Raw genomic sequence first — 20,295 nt, 5'->3', positions numbered from 1 at the left:
ATGTAACACCTTTTATAGCTTCTAAGAAAATAGATATTTCAGTGTTCAAATGTCAGTAGTCGACGCTGACTGCTGTCTTCTTGTTTCTCCTGCTGGCTCTAGCACTGGAAGGCCTGAAGAGAGTATCAACCCCAGAGCTCCAGGCCTGCCTTGGTGTCCCAATAAGGGACTGACGTACCAACCTTCCCCCGCGCAGCAAGAACAACCCAGGGCAAGAAGAAGCTGGTCCCTTCTTGTCACACACACGCGCACACGCACGCACACACACACACACACACACACACACACACACACACACACACACACACACACACACACACACACACACACACACACACACACACACACACACACACACACACATTTGCATATGTGAGTTTGGGGGTGGGGTGGGGGGCTAGATGAGAGGCCGACATGGTGGAAAGATGACATTTTTGTGGCATTTCAAGTCTTTCCCTTAACATTTGTGACAGGAGATTAGCATTGGTACATGCAGGGAGGAGTGTGAGCCTGGAGAAAGGAGAGAGCAGTAATACAGTTTCTCAGTTTCCTCGCTGCATGCCAGCCAGATGCTGTGGGACGCGCTGGGGGACACAGTACCAGCTCACAGTACCATTCCAGAGTGCATCTCTCATCCAACAACAGTCACTTAAGACTATTCATTAAGCTCTGAATTCCCTAACCCTCAGCCATGTCCCCTCAGAAAAATGAACCTTGGTGGAGGATTTTGATCATATAGCTTCTGATTGCCTTTATTGAAGTTGCCCATTGGCCATGCAGGTTCTCCCTCCGTGATTTAGACAAATTCTTGGTGAAAACTATTGTGGCTGTGCTCTCACTATGCCCCTGAGGATGGTAATAGAGACTCCCATGTAGAGTTGTGAAGTACACGCAATAAACATGGGTTTGAAATACAGACACAAATGTACGCACACACGCACATGTGTGTACACCTGACATGTGAGCAACATGGACTTGGGTTATTACACGTCTAAGACACACATAATCACACACGCACGCACACACACACATCTGACCTGTGTTGTGTATAGCTTAGGCAGGGCTCACTTGCTGTTGTATGCAATGTTTCTTTCAGCCAGCAGGGAGCACTGTGGTTCTTTCAAAAAAATCTCCATCTGAGAGGTCCTCTATGACTAGACACAGAACATGGCCGTTTTAAGAGGCCAAAACTTTATCAAGCAGATTTAAGAGGAAGCTGTTGTGTGACTGGGCATCAACACACACCGTAACATTCTAATCATAATGGCTGACACAGTTATCTGACAGAAACCAATCATTGTAAATGCAAATCATTTATTTTTTCCCATACAACTCCTATTCTATGAGAGGTTATTTGACATTAAGTGTCCTATTTCACTATTTCAACTTCTTATAGGTTGATTTAGTATTCAGTTATATTGAATAAATATGGATTTTTCAGAAAAGCTTTGTCTCACGTTAGTGTTTTCTTCTGGACAGACATTGTTGTTCTGATCTTCTACAAGTGTGACTGATCTCAATATCACTCTCTTCCTGATGGTGGCAATGGATTCACATTGTCTTTACAGTACCCTATACATGACTATGTTTTAGTAGATTACTGTACATATTACTGCGGTCAGTGTCCAGACCCCCTCTCTTACATAGGTGTTGGAGGTGAAGCCAGGCATGCTGCCTTTCTTTCTCCCTCCATCTCCATCTATCTCTATGTCTTTAGCCCATTACTTTGATTCACTACCTCTGGAGGTCAGAAGGGAAAGCACAGACACATGGCCTGTCTCTCCTATCGCTGTGTCCACTATATCCCTACTGAGGAGAGATCATTATAGCACACCGCAAGAGAGAGAGAGAGAGAGAGAGAGAGAGAGAGAGAGAGAGAGAGAGAGAGAGAGAGAGAGAGAGAGAGAGCAGGGTTATTCCTATTCGGCTGTCCCCTACTCTCAGGCGATGGTCTGACTCTGGCTGACATGCCTCCAGCCCCCACCATCCACCATGATCTATATGAGGCCATCTTTATTGGCAATTTCAGCCCAGGGACAGATGGGGCTGCAGCCATGATAAAATCCACCAGGCCTCACCTGTGACACAAACTGAAGGAAAAAGAAATAATGCATCCTCCATTTTAGTGGTTATAGTGGAGCAATGTGGGGTGTATAGTGGATATTTAAGGCCAGCATGCCCAGTTGCTTACCTCTAGTATGGAGAGACACAAAGAAATGTTTTGTGGCATCTTTAGTAAGGATTCAGATGCATCATTCTGAGTTGGAGGATCATGTCTGACAAATCTCTATACAAATATACTGTGCTTTGGATTTTCTTTTTGGCTAGAATAGTTCATTATTAGCTTTTATTGTCCTTTGAAAACATGTCCAAGTCCAATACTATTCACATCCTGTGATTGCATTGCAGAGATGTAAATTGAGCGTGTTGGAATAAACAGGTAGCATCTGTGGATACTGTCTCTTCCCTCTAATCCACAGACACAGCAGTGTTCTTTAGGCCCACAAGGTGGTATTTCCACCGGGTTGTGTATTATTTACTTCAGATATACTTTTTGTATTGTATACAACCAGGAGTTATGATTATAAATGAAGAATTGCATTGTTATTATAACACCAATATGATACCTTTATTATAAAATACAATAATTGTAACAATTATTAATATAGAACACATTTGAATAAAACACATTGCTTGATCACAAGAATCATTATTTTAATTGTATTATCACACACAAATGTAAGAATTGTAATTTTTCTGCATACTGTGTGGCATATCAAATGTACCCTGTTACATCTGCAGAATATTTTCCCATTTTTCAAAGTCTTAAAACACACAAGGCAAATCATTGGGAATTGGCATGACAACACTCTAGCTCTAAGTAGACTAGATCCTCAGGCCATTCCAACACTCCTTGAATGAAAGACAGAAGCTTGCAAAGTGACGAATACCATGAAATAGCCCTGTAATGAACAATCAGTTTCATATAAGTCCCAGTTCAGACAGGCCACCACCATAAGCCCAATCCCGATATGTAGTCTTTAAATTGATTTGTACAGATCACACGTGTAGCCAGCTATTGATCAGGAACTGTTTTGATCCTATTTCAATGTGCACAAAGCTGAGCATATCATTATCCACACATACACTTGACTCCTTGTAATTCCCTCCTGTTTGAAGTGAAAACGTTCAAATGCTGTAGGCCTACATTGAAATTGATGGATGAAGACAGTGTAAGATAAAAACATATATTCCTGCATCATGACCACTGTACTCAGGTGTCTAGGCTTAGTGAGTCAACGTGCAGTGATATGGTTGTGTGTGTGTGTGCAGTATGTGTGCCAAAGGTCTGTGCCTCTCAACAACACTCCTCAATGTTTGTCATGCGGCCGGCTTCACTCATCCTCTCCCAGTCTCCTCACATATGTCCTTATGAACTTAAGCAAGTGGAGCAATTTTGACATTTAGGGGCCCAATTTGCTTAGTGGCAAAAAAACAAACAGAAAAGCGAGCACCGGCTGTGGAGATAACGTAAACTGACAGAGATATACAAAAAGTGAGTTTATCAGGAGAATAATTAAATGATAGAAACAGACCCTATGATATAGGTTCTCTCCTGTTCCCATGACTGACTGGGCCGGTTGTTAGGGAAATGGTCAAGGCGGGTGGGTGTTATTTATCGCAGGGTGTGGTCAACATTTTGGACCAGTGATCAAGGTGTAGGCTAGCTAGTGGCCAGGTCGCGGTGTGTCTGTCATTGGAGCCTTCCTTTTAATCAAGCTAACATGAAGCTATCTGATGTGCTGGTAGTGGGTCTGTGTGCAGATACGGCTATACCCATCTACCTGCAGTGACCCCCGGGCGTCATCAGCATTCGCCGCTCCCGGGCACGTCCTCCGTCAAACCAAAGACATGGGAAGTCAAGTCACCATTTTTTTCCCTCCACCAACCCATAATCCATTTATCTTGAGATAACTTTGTCAGATTGTCAAGCAAACTCTCCGATGGGATCCGGGCTCATCGCCTATTAAAAAAGAATAAACGCCGGCTGCGCTGGCCACCACTCGCCGATACTCCCTCCGAGCATCCCCGTGACTGCATTACTGGGGCTCCTGTTTCTGCAGCCACAGCCAGCCTACCCGGTAATCACGTTTCCCCTCCAAACAGACTCGTTTCATTGATTATATAAAGGGGATTGATTTTCCGTGACCAGATGTAACACTTGTAAAATGCATGTGTAATTGTATTGGGTGCTGTCCCCCTCTCTCCATCACTCAATCCCTTCTTTCCTCCTCCCAGCCCTCTGCTCTGTCTGCACCAGGATGGGATGGGAGAAAGAGATTCATATTTAAATCAGGGAGCTGTGGTGTTAATTTAGCAGCAGCAGCAGCGACTATCACGTGTATGTGTGTGTGAGTTTACTAGTTGCGATGCTTTGTGACACGCTGCCTACACCGAGCCGTGCTGCGGTGCTATTCCAGGCCTGAGACCTAGGGTTCATGAATAATTTGCCACTGTTAATCTTGAGTGGTCTTGATTTATTCTGGGCCGCCTTTGAAGTCCAAATATGCTGAGGGCTTTACGGAGAGGCTACGAAACAGCAGAGACTAACAACAGCAATAATGAGAACCATGTTCGTTCAAGTTAGACATGCAGATTTACTGAGTTCTGGTTGATGTACATTTGCATGACGATTCAATACATTGGCACAATTACAACACTGTTGATCATGATTATGAATTAAGTAATCAAACCAGGTCTCCTCATGTATTGATGCCATGTCAACCACCCTATGAAGGAGAGTGGCAGGCAGGTAATCATAGAGAATACCATAAGACCCATCACAATCTCCAAGATGGCTGCTCGGCCATGTCATCTTTTCCTACCATTCTCTGTGACACCCCAGTTGAGCAGGGTAATGACCCGTCACTAACGATACCCTCTTCATTTGCCTCTATCAAGTTCAATGTCATCTGTAGTGACCAAATGACCATGTACACATATACATACCCCTACAGATGCCATATCGTAATTTGAGCCAGTTTCACACAGCAGGAAGATAATCCTGCAGCAACAGGAAATGTGAATTGTTATGTAGATTATAATATAGGTTTATTTAGGTGTTGATATATTTTTTGTTAGGGCAAATCAAGTCTGACATTTTAAAGTGGAAATTACAAACTTTAGAAGCCTTTTTAAACCTCAAATTCACTCCTGCTGTGCACAGGATGTTCATATGAAGATATGGCATCTGTAATTGTTTTTGTGTGTGTTATCTATACTTGGCCTATACTGTAAGAAATAAATGGTGATAAACAGCCATTTTGACAAAGGTGGAAAGGTGGCCTGGGTTGGCTACATCCTCACCATCACTCCCTATCAGGGTCACTGTTGTGCTGTTGGGGGATAGAGTCTAGTCTCTGGTGCTCAGTTGTTGTTTTAGGTCCAATACACCTGCAGGACACAAGGGCCAGTTGTTTGGGCTGGGGGCTGAACATTCACATTATTCTGAGGGGGAATTGGTCGTCACTCTGAATAGGATCAGGTCGAGTTTACCTGGGGAACTGGGGGGGGAAATAAGTCTGGCTTGTTTGCTTGTTTACTGGAACCCATGTTGTGTTCCAAATGGTACCATGTTCCCTATATAGTGCACTACTTTTAACTAGAGCACAGGTTCTGGATATAAGGCATAGGGCGCCATTTGTTTCGGACAAAACCACAGACACCATAGCAATAGTTTTGGAACAATTCACTTTACGTGGATATGGAGGGTGGTGATGGAAACGTCTGGGAATTTGATTATGGATGATCCGTACATTTTCCTTATGGTAAATGTTGTTGGTGGAGTGTCTACAGTGTGTGCTGAAATTCTGGTATAGGTGAAATACATGAGGATAATGTTCCTCCTCTCTCTTGTGAGCAGTTCAGCATCTGGTCTTCTCATTCAGCTGTTCTGTACATTATTGTCAGGCACACTGGGGCCCAACTTAGCAGTTAACTCAATTACAGTAGAATCTATATCTCTATGCAATACCAAGTCATATCCTCCTATATAAAAATTAAAACATGTCAAGCCATAGAGAGAGATACAACATGGATTTTGAAAAACTTTGGGGCTCTACGATTATCTCAATTTAAGCCCGGGGGACACAGAGCGAGTGAGTTTAAAAAACAAACCCATATGCATTTAGGTTTTCTCCCTCTATTAATTTCCTATCTGCATTATCCAATTAGTCTGAGGAACTGCAGCGATGTGCATCGCACGGACGGATACTCCACTTCCTGGAAACATTGAATCAGGACATCCTGTTCAGTCCGGACATTATGGTTGTCAGTCATCATTGAAAATATTGTATGTATTAGTTCTAATTATTGTCCTGCATACTGTAGTTTATACTTCCTGCAATGGTCTTAATGTCATTTAGCTGTTTACTTGTGGGTACGTCTAGTCTCAACGGAAACGCTAAATTGTGTCTTATTTTTTGTATTTTATTTTATTTTATTTGATATGAGAAATATTCACACAGACACACACACCATAATAGTCACATACATACTGTACCTAAAATAATTGATCCAACCTGACAATATTTAGCTCTCAGTGACTGTCTGTATTTATAATTTCATAAAACAGAGATAGTGTATGTCCATCTCATGGTATCAATACATTTTTCGTGGCTTTGTTTTGATTGCTCACACAGCACTGAGCGAGCTCTGAACCAGTGGATCTCTCTCGATCCAGTGCCACATTTCCAGACCCTCACCTTCCCGTCAAGCTAATCCAACCCAGAAATAGAGTGAGTAGGGAGCCGGCCTGTCAGGTTTGTCTCGTCCCTGCTGCAATCTTGCTAACTATTCTACCCAGCGTCTCCCAGTGGTAAACCTCACAGGCTGTACCAGTGCTGACAACCCACATAATTAATGGGCATGAATGCGGCGCTACCTATGAGTGGATCTGACAGAAAGCCATACATACCTATGGCCCCCCTCTCCTTTCCTCTCCCCTACTCGGTGCACCGGTTCAGGGGCTCACTGGAGCGATGGGCTGCTACAGACCTACTGGCCCTAATTGATGCCCTCTTATTTTGGAGAGGGTGGGAGAGAGGGAGCGGAGGTTGGTTATCCATCCATTCATTTCTCTCGCTCTCTCTCTGTCTCTCTCTCTCTCTCGTTCTCTGTCTCTGTCCAGCGAGTCTTTCACCGTCACTGAGGGACTTTGTTTGCTGAGAGTGGACCTGCATATCAAAGTCTCTCGTTGCTGTAATGAGGACTTCTCTCCTCTCTGTGCTCCGCGTCACAGTTCTCTGGCCCGCTTTGAACACAGACCACTGGTCCCCTGACCACAGAGTTGCAGCCATCATGAGAAAGGGGGAAGGGAGGAGGGTTTTGGAGAAGAGGGCAAGGAGAAGGAGCTGATAGTAGGAACCTCCATTCGAGCAGGGTTATACCTCCTCCGCCATGAGATGTCATGTCGAGGGGGAGGTAGGATCTCTGAGGGCCTCACGCCCCACCCCTCTCGAGTTGCCGCGTCGAACGACCCGGGCCCTAGCTGCCTGCCAGACAGAGTCGGCTGAGTGATTAGAGCAATTACTCGTCAAAGGTCTGTCAGGGCCAATCAAATCTGTCCCTCCTCCCGTCCGTCGACAGGCGAGGGGGTGACCCAGACCTGCCTCGGCCGGGAACATTAGAGGAAGTTACACTCACTTCTCCTGCCAGTCCGGGCTGCCTGCCTGACGCTGTGCTCTCTGAGACGCGGGTGTAGACTGGGCTCTGTTTCTCATAGGCCCCCTAATGATCTGACTGAGACCCACCACCGTTCATGGGGAGCCCGGTGGAATGGACCCCTTGAACTGGGGGAGACTGCCTGCCATTGTTTGTGTGTGTGGCCTCTTCATATCCATCACAGTGATTGCCCTGCGATTCCAGGCTGCCTGCCGTTTTCTCTCTCGCTCTCTTTTCCTCACCTTTTTTCTCCTATCGTCCTGCAACTCCCCCACCTCATTTGTTGCGATTCGAGTTGAGTTGTTATTTTCCACGATGCGAGGTATGGCAGTGACAAGGGTGAGAGCACACTCTCCTCAGCTCTCTCTCTTTCCACCCTCTCTCTCTTTCCCTGTCTGTCTTCCTATTTCCTGTTTGACACCACCAAATGCAGCTGTGACACTGGGTAATGGCTTTTGGCAGCCTGTGATTATTTGAAGGAATGGGTTGCTCATTGGACCCCTAGCTGAGAGAATCCTGGGTCTCTCTACAGCTGCAGCCAAAACATTAGTGGAAATGCCATGATCCGCCTCTCCTGTGTGTGTGTGTGTGTGTGTGTGTGTGTGTGTGTGTGTGTGTGTGTGTGTGTGTGTGTGTGTGTGTGTGTGTGTGTGTGTGTTTGTGTGTGTGTTTGTGTGTGTGTTTTTGTGTGTGTATTGATTTTCATGTGTTTTATATAAAGTGGGGTCCAAAATTAATGACACCCTTGATAAAGATGAGCAAAAATGTCTGTGTGCTAAAAAAAATGGGTAAATTATATTATTTTATACGAATACAATTGCTTAGAGAAAGAGATTTTGTTGAACACGTAATAAAACTTGTTTTCAAAAAGATAGGGGTCAAAATGATTGACGCCCCTGTTTTCAGTACCTTTCCAAACCTCACCTTGCAAGGATAACAGCACTAAGCCTTTTTCTAAAGGTTTTGTGAGATTGGAAAACACATTAGGAAATATTTTAGACCATTTCTTGAAACAGAATCTTTCCAGAACCTTGATATCCTTTGTCTGCACGCCCCCTGTTCAATTCAAAACCATAGGTTTTTAATGGGTTCAGGTCCGGAGACAGAGATGGCCATTGCAAAATGTTAATTTTGTGGGCAATTAACTATTTCTTTGTGGATTGTGATGTGTGCTTGGGGTTATTGACTTGATGGAAGACCAACTTGCAGCCAATTCTTAACCTCCTGGTAGAGGTAACCAGGTTTTTGGCTAAAATGTCCTGGTACTTTGTAAATTTCATCAACTTGCAGCCATTGACCTTAACAAGGGCCCCAGGACCAGTGGAAGCAAAATAGCTCCATAACATCAAAGATGCTCCACCATTTTATATAGTAGATATGGTGTTCTTTTCTGTATAATGCATTCTCATTTCGATGCCAAACCCTTCACTGATGTGTGTGGCTAAAGGGCGCTATTTTCATGTCATCTGACCATAGCACCAGTAGGTACACTGGTGGGTACACCAGTAGGTACACCAGTAGGTAAACCACTTGGTACACCAGTTGTTACACCAGTAGGTACACTGCTAGGTTCACCAGTAGGTACACCAGTAGGTACACCAGTAGGTAAACCACTTGGTACACCAGTTGTTACACCAGTAGGTACACTGGTGGGTACACCAGTAGGTACACTGCTAGGTACACCACTAGTTACACCGGTAGGTAAACCACTTGGTACACCACTTGGTACACACTAGGTACACTACTAGGTACACCAGTCAGTCCACCAGTAGGTACACTGCTAGGTTCACCAGTAGGTACACCACTAGGTACACCAGTCAGTACACCAGTAGGTACACTGCTAGGTGCACCAGTAGGTACACCACTAAGTACACCAGTAGGTACACCACTAGGTACACCAGTCAGTACACCAGTAGGTACACCACTAGGTACACCAGTCAGTACACCAGTAGGTACACCACTAGGTACACCAGTAGGTACACCACTAGGTACACCAGTCAGTACACCAGTAGGTACACTGCTAGGTGCACCAGTAGGTACACCACTAAGTACACCAGTAGGTACACCACTAGGTACACCAGTCAGTACACCAGTAGGTACACTGCTAGGTGCACCAGTAGGTACACCACTAAGTACACCAGTAGGTACACCACTAGGTACACCAGTCAGTACACCAGTAGGTACACCAGTATGTGCACCAGTAGGTACACCACTTGGTACACCACTAGGTACACCAGTAAGTACATCAGTAGGTACACCAGTAGGTACACCAGTATGTACACAAGTAGGTAAACCACTAGGTACACCGGTAGGTACACCACTAGGTAAACCACTAGTTACACCGGTAGGTACACCACTAGGTACACCACTAGGTACACCACTAGGTACACCACTAGGTACACCACTAGGTAAACCACTAGTTACACCGGTAGGTACACCACTAGGTAAACCACTAGTTACACCAGTAGGTACACCACTAGGTAAACCACTAGGTACACCGGTAGGTACACCACTATGTAAACCACTAGGTACACCAGTAGGTAAACCACTAGGTACACCAGTAGGTACACCACTAGGTAAACCACTAGGTACACCAGTAGGTACACTGCTAGGTAAACCACTAGGTACACCACTAGGTACGCCAAGTAGGTACACCACTAGGTACACCACTAGGTAAACCACTAGGTACACCGGTAGGTACACCACTAGGTACACCGGTAGGTACACCATTAGGTACACCAGTAGGTACACCACTAGGTAAACCGGTAGGTACAGCACTAGGTAAACCACTTTGTACACCACTAGGTAAACCACTAGGTACACCACTAGGTACACCAGTAGGTACACAAGTATGTACACCACTTGGTACACCACTAGGTACACCAGTAGGTACACCCCTAGGTACAGTACATTACTTTTTCACACGTTTGTTATATGCCAGGATTATACAGTTTTAGCCATTTTATGACTTCTAAGCGATGGACATTTATTTAGTATTTGAGGTCAGTCTAGGACAGAAGACAAAATAGCATTTGACAATATTTACTTGGTCCAGTGTATATAAAAAATGTTAAAAAATATAGCCATTGTTTTTCCTTTTGCTTGTTCTACAATGCCACGCCTGTTTGTTAAGTGGGCTAATCTTCCTTCCTTCGGATGGCGACCCCTAAAATTAGTGAACAGTGACAATCTGCCAGAAACTGCGACTGGAGCTCTGGCAAGTTGCTCTAGGCATTTCCCAGTCCTATCTCCAAACCTTACATCATCCAAAATTGTTTACTTCAATCCTCATATTGATATGTCATTTTTTATTCATTTAAAAATTCTAAATGACAGATGCATAACAGCGGAGACCAACAAAGGGGCTACATAGTTTTTTTGTTCGTTTTTATAAGACCATATCTTAGAGCATTTTCTTCCATTCTCGTCTTCTAAGTTAAACTCAGATATATTGTTTGTGATGTCCCCAGACCCAGTCTAGCTGTCACCAGTCCGAGATGTCTGCATTCTCAATATTATTTCTGGCCGGCTGTAGTCCATCTTGGGGGCACAATGGAGCCTCTTTCATTTTCTATGTCATAATGCGATAGCACAATTTCGCTGGGAGGCATGGCGCTATTGGAAAAGCGAATAACATATGTTGTGTCTCAAACCCATCCCTTTTGCTTTATCCCACAAGTGCAGATGACCAGCGAAGTAGCGAGTGCCAAAGGCTGGAGAGACAGAGAGGGAGAGCTCTGTGCAGTAGTATGCATGTCACATAGACTATCATTAATCTAGACGGGAACAATAATAAATCCATCCTATCAAAACCCATCAGAGGAACAGTAATGCATTAGATTCGGAGTGCAACGCAACACGGCCGTAATGTATTGCTCATATATTTTATTGGTATTCGAGGAGAGTCGACTTTGCAGTTGCCTCGGACCATTCTCAAAGCAGATTATCTTTCCCTTGGCATATTCTCTGAGTTGTGTTGCTTTCCTAGTGGGGGCAAACTTGGAGGATGCTGGTTGGTTGGGCATGCTAATCTTTCACTCAACTCTAAGCTCGCAGGATATACGGTGGCTTTGTTTTCCAGAAACTGTAAATGTAAATAAGACACAAAGACCTGGTACCGGGAGCAAAGTATCCTTACTATTGACAGTCCAATAAATGTGAAACTACTCTATCTCTCAAATAGATAAGGATCATTAAGGATGGAGCTGGAATTTCAGGTAACTTTCAGGTAACTTTCAGGTAACTTCAGATTGCTCATCTCTTGCCTTAATTGAAAGATGGGTGTTGTTAGGGAGAGGGAAAGAGAGGGGGATGGAGAGAGAGACGGTTAAGATGAAGAGGAGAGATGAAACGAGTAGCCACTTGGTCCTTTGAGACTCCTTACTTCCCTCGCTGCCAAATTAGCCCAATTAGTCAGAGTGGCCTGCACGCGAGGCGGCTGTCAAATCTCACAGTCATATCAACGCCAGGGGTCATTCTCCCTCATTTAAGTGATGTTTTTGACTCTCGCTGGCTGCCTGGTGAGCCACCTGCATATGAGTGAGTGTGTGTGTGTGTGTGTGTGTGGTGTGTGTGTGTGTGTGTGTGTGTGTGTGTGTGTGTGTGTGTGTGTGTGTGTGTGTGTGTGTGTGTGTGTGTGTGTGTGTGTGTGTGTGTGTGTGTGTGTGTGTGTGTGTGTGTGTGTGTGTGTGTGCGTGTGTGCGTGTGTGTGTGTGTGTTCAAGCATGAAAGCGTTGGCTTCTTCAAATCAACCCCACCTCACCGTCAGGGTGTACGGGTGTCCTTATCAGAGTATCTGCTAAAGCTGTGCTGGGGTGTGAGAACCAAGCCTCTTTTTCCTCAGGTAATATCCACCAAGTCTCTTTAAAGCCTGCCGTTGGGAATCTTTTATCTCTCCACATCAAAAGCACCTAACTTTTCTGCACAAAGAAAAAGAAGCAGAGAGAAGAGTTTAGAGAAGCACAGCAAAGTCTAGAAAAAAAGCCTTGAGCAGGTGAATCTTCATAACCGGTCAACAATGGATGGAAAATGGCTCCCAAAAACAAACAACTCATTGTTTCTTGGTCTGCCGAGTTTGACTTGGACTAATAGCGCCTCTCCTTGCCTCCAGCAATGCAGATGACATAATTCAGTCACTAGCCAAACAAATTCAAAAAGGCAAAGGACCTGCAAACAGACACTTAGCTTGTCCCCTAGATGAAGGAGTCACTTATAACAATAGCCACAGTCATCTCTCATAAATGTTTGAAATCTGGAGGAATCTGGGCCCTGATAATCACCTGCCCAGGGGCCCCCGGCTGTGTCCTTCTCTCAGATAGGGAGGTAGAGTGGAGTAATTGGACGACCTTGTTACATGAACAAGCATACCTTACCCCACGTGAACGCTAGCCAGCCAGACAAGTTGCTCCTGTAGCAGAGCCCCTACACATTCATCTCTTTAATTTACCTCACTAGGGTTGTATTTTACCCAGGGCCCTGTACTGTCGAAGCCAAACATTCTGGGAGAACGGTGGAATAAGTGTTTTTCTGCTCCTCCATAGTCAGGCCTCACATGTGACTGAATGCCTGTTGAGCCTCAAAGGCATACACATGTATGACAAATACATTGAGCGCCACTTAGATGCTCCTATTACACAGGGAGGCACAATGTGCTGAAGGATAAGATGAGATCAGCTCAATCTAGAATAAAGAATTGTAATGATGGCCTCCTGGGGGTCGCAGTGGTCTAAGGAACTGTGTTGCAGTGTTCCGGCATCCCTACAGCCTGAGGTTCAATCTCGGGGAGGCATTTGATCTCGGGGGGGGGGGGGGGGGGGGGGGGGGGGCTTAGCGACACCTCGTGGCGGGTCGGGCGCTTGCAGGCTGACTTCGGTTGTGAATTGAGCGGTTTTTCCTACAACACATTGGTGCTGCTGGCTTCCTGGGGAGAAAGAGTTGTACTGATACGGAAAAAAATGCATTTTTAGGTTGCAATAAAGAGGTAAGGCATAAAAATATGGAAACCAGAGGAAGCTGGTGGGAGAAGCTATAGAAGAACAGGCTCAGTGTAATGGCTGGACTGGAATTAATGGAACGGTATCAAACACATCAAACATATGGAAACCGCAGTTTTTGTTTCTTTATCTTTACATACCAATTGTATTGTTATTCAACCCTGTAATGTGATCAATATGATCATTCTTCTGTATGTATTTCTTACTTACATTTTTCATTTTAGTGGCAGCCCACAGGTACAACAGGATATACTGTATATAATATATATTGAAAATATTGAATCGAGAATATGATATCAACTGAATTTATGAATTGCTATGAATATTGTACCTGTAACCCCCCCCACCCACTCCAAAAAAGACACAAAAAAACAACAACAAAAAATTCTGTATTGTGACCTCATAAGGGAGAGCCTCGTGATTTCATCCTTGACCTGTACAATGCATCATTACCCCCTTTCTCCCCATCCATGCCTGCCCCCGCATTCCAAACACATCACAGCAATTAATCCACCTCGCTCGATGGACTCCCTGCCCAGCCCCTCGCCCCTCGTCTACCGCTCTCACACATGCACCGTCCGAGAGGCAATGTGTGAACCCTAGCCCCCAAACTCCCATCCTTATACCTCCACCCCCAGCCGGGTCTCCCACTGACCTAATTGTTTGGGGGTTTCCTTTCCTTCCTCGCCTGTCCTCGGCCCGTCAGTTCCACAGATCACAGCCCCCCCACATTCCGCCGTGGCATGCCTCTCCAGTTACGGAAGGGGAGGAAGCAGGGCCAGTGGGGGTCTCTGGGAAAGGCACTCAATCCTGATTACACTCAACTTTGTCCCACACCTCTCCCTTGCCCCCCAACCTCAGGTCCTTCCCCTCTCTCTCCTGGGCTCACCTACCTGTGTGCCAGAATGCAGAACACATCATATATATCTACATCTATAAGTGCAGGTGCATATGTTTTGAAAACAGATAAAGATTCTAGATATGACACATTTTAGTTTGTTGAAGTTTTTTCACTTGTGGTTGACCCCAAACTTGCTACAGTAGCAAGTCAAATCAAGTCAAACATTCCTATATTGAGAAACAGTGCCTCTCAGTACACAGAACAAGGAAAACAGGGTCAAATCCAAGGAACAGAACAAACACATTGTACTGTACATATTTGGATAGTGCACTAATATCTACTGTACTGTACATTGCTAGAGGGCCAGACCACGTCACTGTCTGCAACTCACGGCCTGCCAACTCACGGCCTGCCACCTCACGGCCTGCCACCTCACGGCCTGCCAACTCACGGCCTGCCACCTCACGGCCTGCCACCTCACGGCCTGCCAACTCATGGCCTGCCACCTCACGGCCTGCCGACTCACGGCCTGCCACCTCACGGCCTGCCACCTCACGGCCTGCCAACTCACGGCCTGCCACCTCACGGCCTGCCACCTCACGGCCTGCCACCTCACTGCCTGCCAACTCACGGCCTGCCACCTCACGGCCTGCCACCTCACGGCCTGCCAACTCACGGCCTGCCACCTCACGGCCTGCCACCTCACGGCCTGCCAACTCACGGCCTGCCAACTCACGGCCTGCCAACTCAAGGCCTGCCCTCTCACGGCCTGCCAACTCACGGCCTGCCACCTCACGGCCTGCCAACTCACGGCCTGCCATCTCACGGCCTGCCAACTCACGGCCTGCCAACTCACGGCCTGCCACCTCACGGCCTGCCAACTCACGGCCTGCCACCTCACGGCCTGCCAACTCACGGCCTGCCAACTCACGGCCTGCCACCTCACGGCCTGCCAACTCACGGCCTGCCATCTCACGGCCTGCCACCTCACGGCGTGCCAACTCACGGCCTGCCACCTCAAGGCCTGCCCTCTCACGGCCCGCCACCTCACGGCCCGCCATCTCACGGCCTGCCACCTCAAGGCCTGCCCTCTCACGGCCTGCCACCTCACGGCCTGCCACCTCACGGCCTGCCACCTCAAGGCCTGCCCTCTCACGGCCTGCCACCTCACGGCCTGCCACCTCACGGCCTGCCACCTCAAGGCCTGCCCTCTCACGGCCTGCCACCTCACGGCCTGCCACCTCACGGCCTGCCACCTCAAGGCCTGCCCTCTCACGGCCTGCCACCTCACGGCCTGCCACCTCACGGCTTGCCACCTCACGGCCTGCCACCTCACTGCCTGCCACCTCACGGCCTGCCTGCCTAACTTCAGTTCAAGTAACAGAGCTTTTTACGGCATCCGTTGCTGTATGGGAAAGAGTGGCGGCGTATGTCAGATGCTCAGGGACACGCAAGGCGATGCCAGAAGCCAGCAGATTAATTAGGCACTCCACATGAGTCTTAGAAGAGGAGCTCACCGGTTATCGTGAATCTACATAGTCCTACTGGGCGGACAAATGAGAGCCATGGAAATGGAAGAGGAGACAGATGGCTCATCGCTGTCTGGCGGGAAGAGACTGAATTTGGCTGGAAGGAAGGGAGGGAGGGCTGAGACACTGAGGCCATAGGGCTGGGAAAGAGGGTCGGAGGCAACGAACAGAGGTCTGATGTCATGCAATAAGAGGAGGCAGAGACAGAGGGACGCCATGACATCATATTGAGATGATCTGGTCAGGGCTGAAATAAATGAAATAAAAGCCCCTATATTTTGACTTTATTTACAGTTTTGCAGCTTTTGCAGGGTTTTTAAATCCTTCATTGACATTGTACAGATTGTAGTTTACTATACCTGCGGTGTCTTCTGGGCTGCTGAACCAATATGTGCCTTATCAAACAGTGGCATGCTACCTCTGTCCGCATCACGCCACCTGGGTCTGCCCTCCAATCAGCCACTGTGCCTGCAAATCCCAATGGAAGAGACACGCACATGGTGTGTGTCTGAGGGGAGACATGATGAATCCTTTAAGAGACACGCACCCTTTGTCATCAGGACTGCGATGAGAGCTCCGGCTTGGCCTGTTAGTCTCAGGGACAGGACAGCCAAGAATGCTGACAAGCTGTCAAAGCTGCTGGACGGTCATCATGAAGCATCCACGGAGAGGCCAATGTTCCTGCTAAGCGGAGAGGCTGACGGCTGGGTCTGTCTGCAAGCACGGGGCAATGATCCCCTTGGAAGTGTGAGGGAGAGGGGGGGATAATGTGCTTGCGCTCAGCAGTTTTTTCCTCAAGGTGTGGAGACCTTTCCGACAGTGGTGGATGCAAAGCTGTTACCAAGCATAGGCCTGTGTTAGTCACAGCCAAGGTGAGCCGGGGAGAACGCATTAGTCTTTGTTTGAATGGCTAAGGGACAGCACATGGCTGTGTAGAGACAGGCCAGTCCTCCCTGGTGACATGCTAATAGCGGTCCCCTGAGTATCATTGTGACGCACCTTCAACATCAGGGACAAATCAAAGGTTACTCAACCAAACATTATGAAATGGTATGTGTTTTTGTTCAACCTGAAAATCTATTTATAAGTCAGGTTGCGCAACAACTTTCTCTCCTATTGTTTGTGAACCTCACTCTGTTTTATGTACTGCACGTACAGTATCCACTGTATGTATTGTCAAATAGTCTTAGATATATCAAATCACAACTAATGAGGGTTCCAATCAGATAATTCACATTGCTTCACATGTCCCCAGTCCTAGAAAACAACAACCACAGCACGCTAGCATCCTCATTCACTGTCAACCTAAAACAACACACATTTCTTGCCATTCTACAGGCAGAGCTTACCTTTACTATGGATCTAGCAGTGTGTGTGTGTGTGTGTGTGTGTGTGTGTGTGTGTGTGTGTGTGTGTGTGTGTGTGTGTGTGTGTGTGTGTGTGTGTGTGTGTGTGTGTGTGTGTGTGTGTGTGTGTGTGTGTGTGTGTGTGTGTGTGTTGTGTTGTGCCTTAAATAGTCCGTTTCCCATTCTCTCTCCACTATTTTCTGCTCCTTGATCGCTCAACAGTGACAACCCAGCGTGTGTCTAACGTCCTTAAAACACCCCATCGGGCGCCTTCAGAGAAGCACTGAGACACCCTCCTGGTTCCAGTTGTTAGCCAGAGAAATAGAAATCCTGCAAATCTTTCACTCAACCTCCTGTTAGAGTGGGGAGACATAGTGAGCTATGTAACATTCTTCCAGGTGGATAAAGTTGCCTGGATGAAGATAGATGACATTGTGCAGATTTTTGTTGCAATGGGAGAGATAAAAGTTAACTGAGGCAGCTTTGGATTTTTTAAAACTTTATTTTGGGAGATACGCGTAAGGAAAAGCTGTAGTCTAGTCTAGCAGAAAGCTGGCGCTCTGAAAGAGGTCTTTGATTGCTTAACGTTTGACCATCTGGGGCGAGTACACATCTCAAAAGCTTCTGTAAGTAATGAACATAGAACGAAGGTGCTCTGTCTTGGGCTGTGACTGAGCCCAATCGCATTGGGCCTCATAGGGCTAATGATGCTGTCCCCCCCCCTCGTCCACAGGAATGTATGTGTCCTGCCTCCTGCCCCGTTCCCCCTCAGTCCCTGGGGAGCCCACCAACCTTCCACTTAAATGTCAGGTGCTGAAAGCCCATTGGCAGCGATGTCATTGAGCCTCAGTCATTTCCAGGGTTATCAGATCATGTTCCAGTTTGAATGCGCTTGTTTTTTGGTCGACCCTGCCTCCCACCCTTCCTCAAACTACCTGCCTCAATACCCCATCCAGCTGCCAGCAGCTCTCCATCCCAAGATCCTTTGGCAGTCCCAGGACCCTTTAGTCACTGAGCTACCGTCAACTGCAATTTGTGCTTCTCAAAGGCGGGCGGACGTGGTCCAAAATAACAGACTGAGGACCTGCTGCCAGCCATTCCTTCATAAGGACTGAGGGAGATCTATGGTTCATTCTAATTACTGGTCCTGCACAGAGAAAGAGCCATTGTGGCTCCATCTGAATGGTAGAGTTTACTCTCAAATCCAAAGAGTATATCATATCAGAACGGCACAGAACATTCAATGGGACTCTTTCTTTAAAATCTAATCAAAATGGAAAGCTGGTGTGTTGACAAGACTCCTGTTTGATATGGAAACCTGAATTGGTGATGAGAAGGAAGACTATGTCAGTCTGGTCTCCGTCGGTACCTGACAATAGTCAGTGCTGCACGTTTGATACAAATAAACACAAAGTGGAGAGCATAAAGATGTAAAAATGTAAAACATGCACATTAAGTACACAGTGGTTTGGAATTCGCCTCGCCGCATGGTTTTTGCATATGAAAAATGAGGTCGGCCACAAAATTTACAATTCAGATGGGTTTCCTTAGGGATGCCCATTTAAGATGCATTGGTATAATACATTTGTTGTCTTTACCACTCACAACCGCCATCGAACATCATTAAGTAATGTGCACTCATTGGTAGGGCAAAATAAAGTGTTTATCATCATTACTTCCCACGGAGCCATTAGCAGACCCAAGTCCTCTCCATTGTATAGCCAGCGCCTCAACAGCACAACCACTGTGTTTCTCCTGGTCTTCATCGCAGCCTCCATCCATCAGAGCATGTTTACACACTGGATACTGGGGAGGGATGTCATTAGCCTGGCCTGTTTAGAAAGTCAAGACCTAAAAGGGGGGTTGTGTTTGTGTGCAATACAGTTGTGCACTGACATTGGACAGTGTTGGACTTTGCAGATAATTGAATAAAGGTTGGATCTTGTCATTCCCTTGGATTGAATTTAAAGAGGCCATTTTGAATTGATGGCGCATGCTGTGAGAGATGATGAGATTCATCTTTGTCCTTGACTAGACTCATGAATTATAGTGGTCTGTGTTTTTGAACATTAGACGCTCCCCCATAGGAGTTCATCCAATAACCATCTATCAATGGTTTGGGGAAAACAACAGACTGCAAACTTGTTGTGCAAATGAAGTTGATTTCCTCTAGTGAACTCCTGCACCATCGGATGGTTGTAATAGAACAATATTGTGTACGATGCTGAACCCCTATTCTTAGGGTTACATATGATTAGTATTTTGAGGAAGACCACATTCTTATTTCTGTTCGTTGTTTTTGATACATCAGAGGTAGCTGTCCTCTGTCCATAGCATTGCATGCCAGATAACAGACAAACACAGAGACATTTATTTATACATATGGGAAATAATGTAGGCTAATATCCCTGGCTTAGTACACAGATCCTCATATTTGCAATATTGGATTATGATTATTAAGGTTAGCAAGCTACGTTACATGGTAAACCCCAGAGTGTAACACTGCCCTGGAGCCAACTGACAAAAAGCCTTGACTATTTGATTTTTCACAAAGACAGGCTGGAAATGTATCTGACGCTGAATAACGGGGGAACTTGTCAGACATGCCACCGTTCTTCCAACGACAAAATCCTTTACACCACTTTTGTTTGTAATTGACGTAGACATTCAAGACTATTATGCTGTTGCATTTACACGTTATTTAATGTAACCCTTTATCGGAGGATCAATTAAACAGGCCGTCACCTGAATTCAACCACACCCTCGGCATCTCATTAGTACATTGCTTAATCCTTCTTTTATAGTCACTCCTTATTTACATGATTTTATCTTGACATAGTTGTTTCCTTTTCGTTCACACTTCA

This window comes from Oncorhynchus clarkii, chromosome 15, assembly GCF_045791955.1.
Source record: "Oncorhynchus clarkii lewisi isolate Uvic-CL-2024 chromosome 15, UVic_Ocla_1.0, whole genome shotgun sequence".
NCBI classification, from domain to species: Eukaryota; Metazoa; Chordata; class Actinopteri; order Salmoniformes; family Salmonidae; genus Oncorhynchus; species Oncorhynchus clarkii.
The sequence above is the reverse complement of the archived record's forward strand: the minus strand, read 5'-3'. Positions refer to the sequence as shown.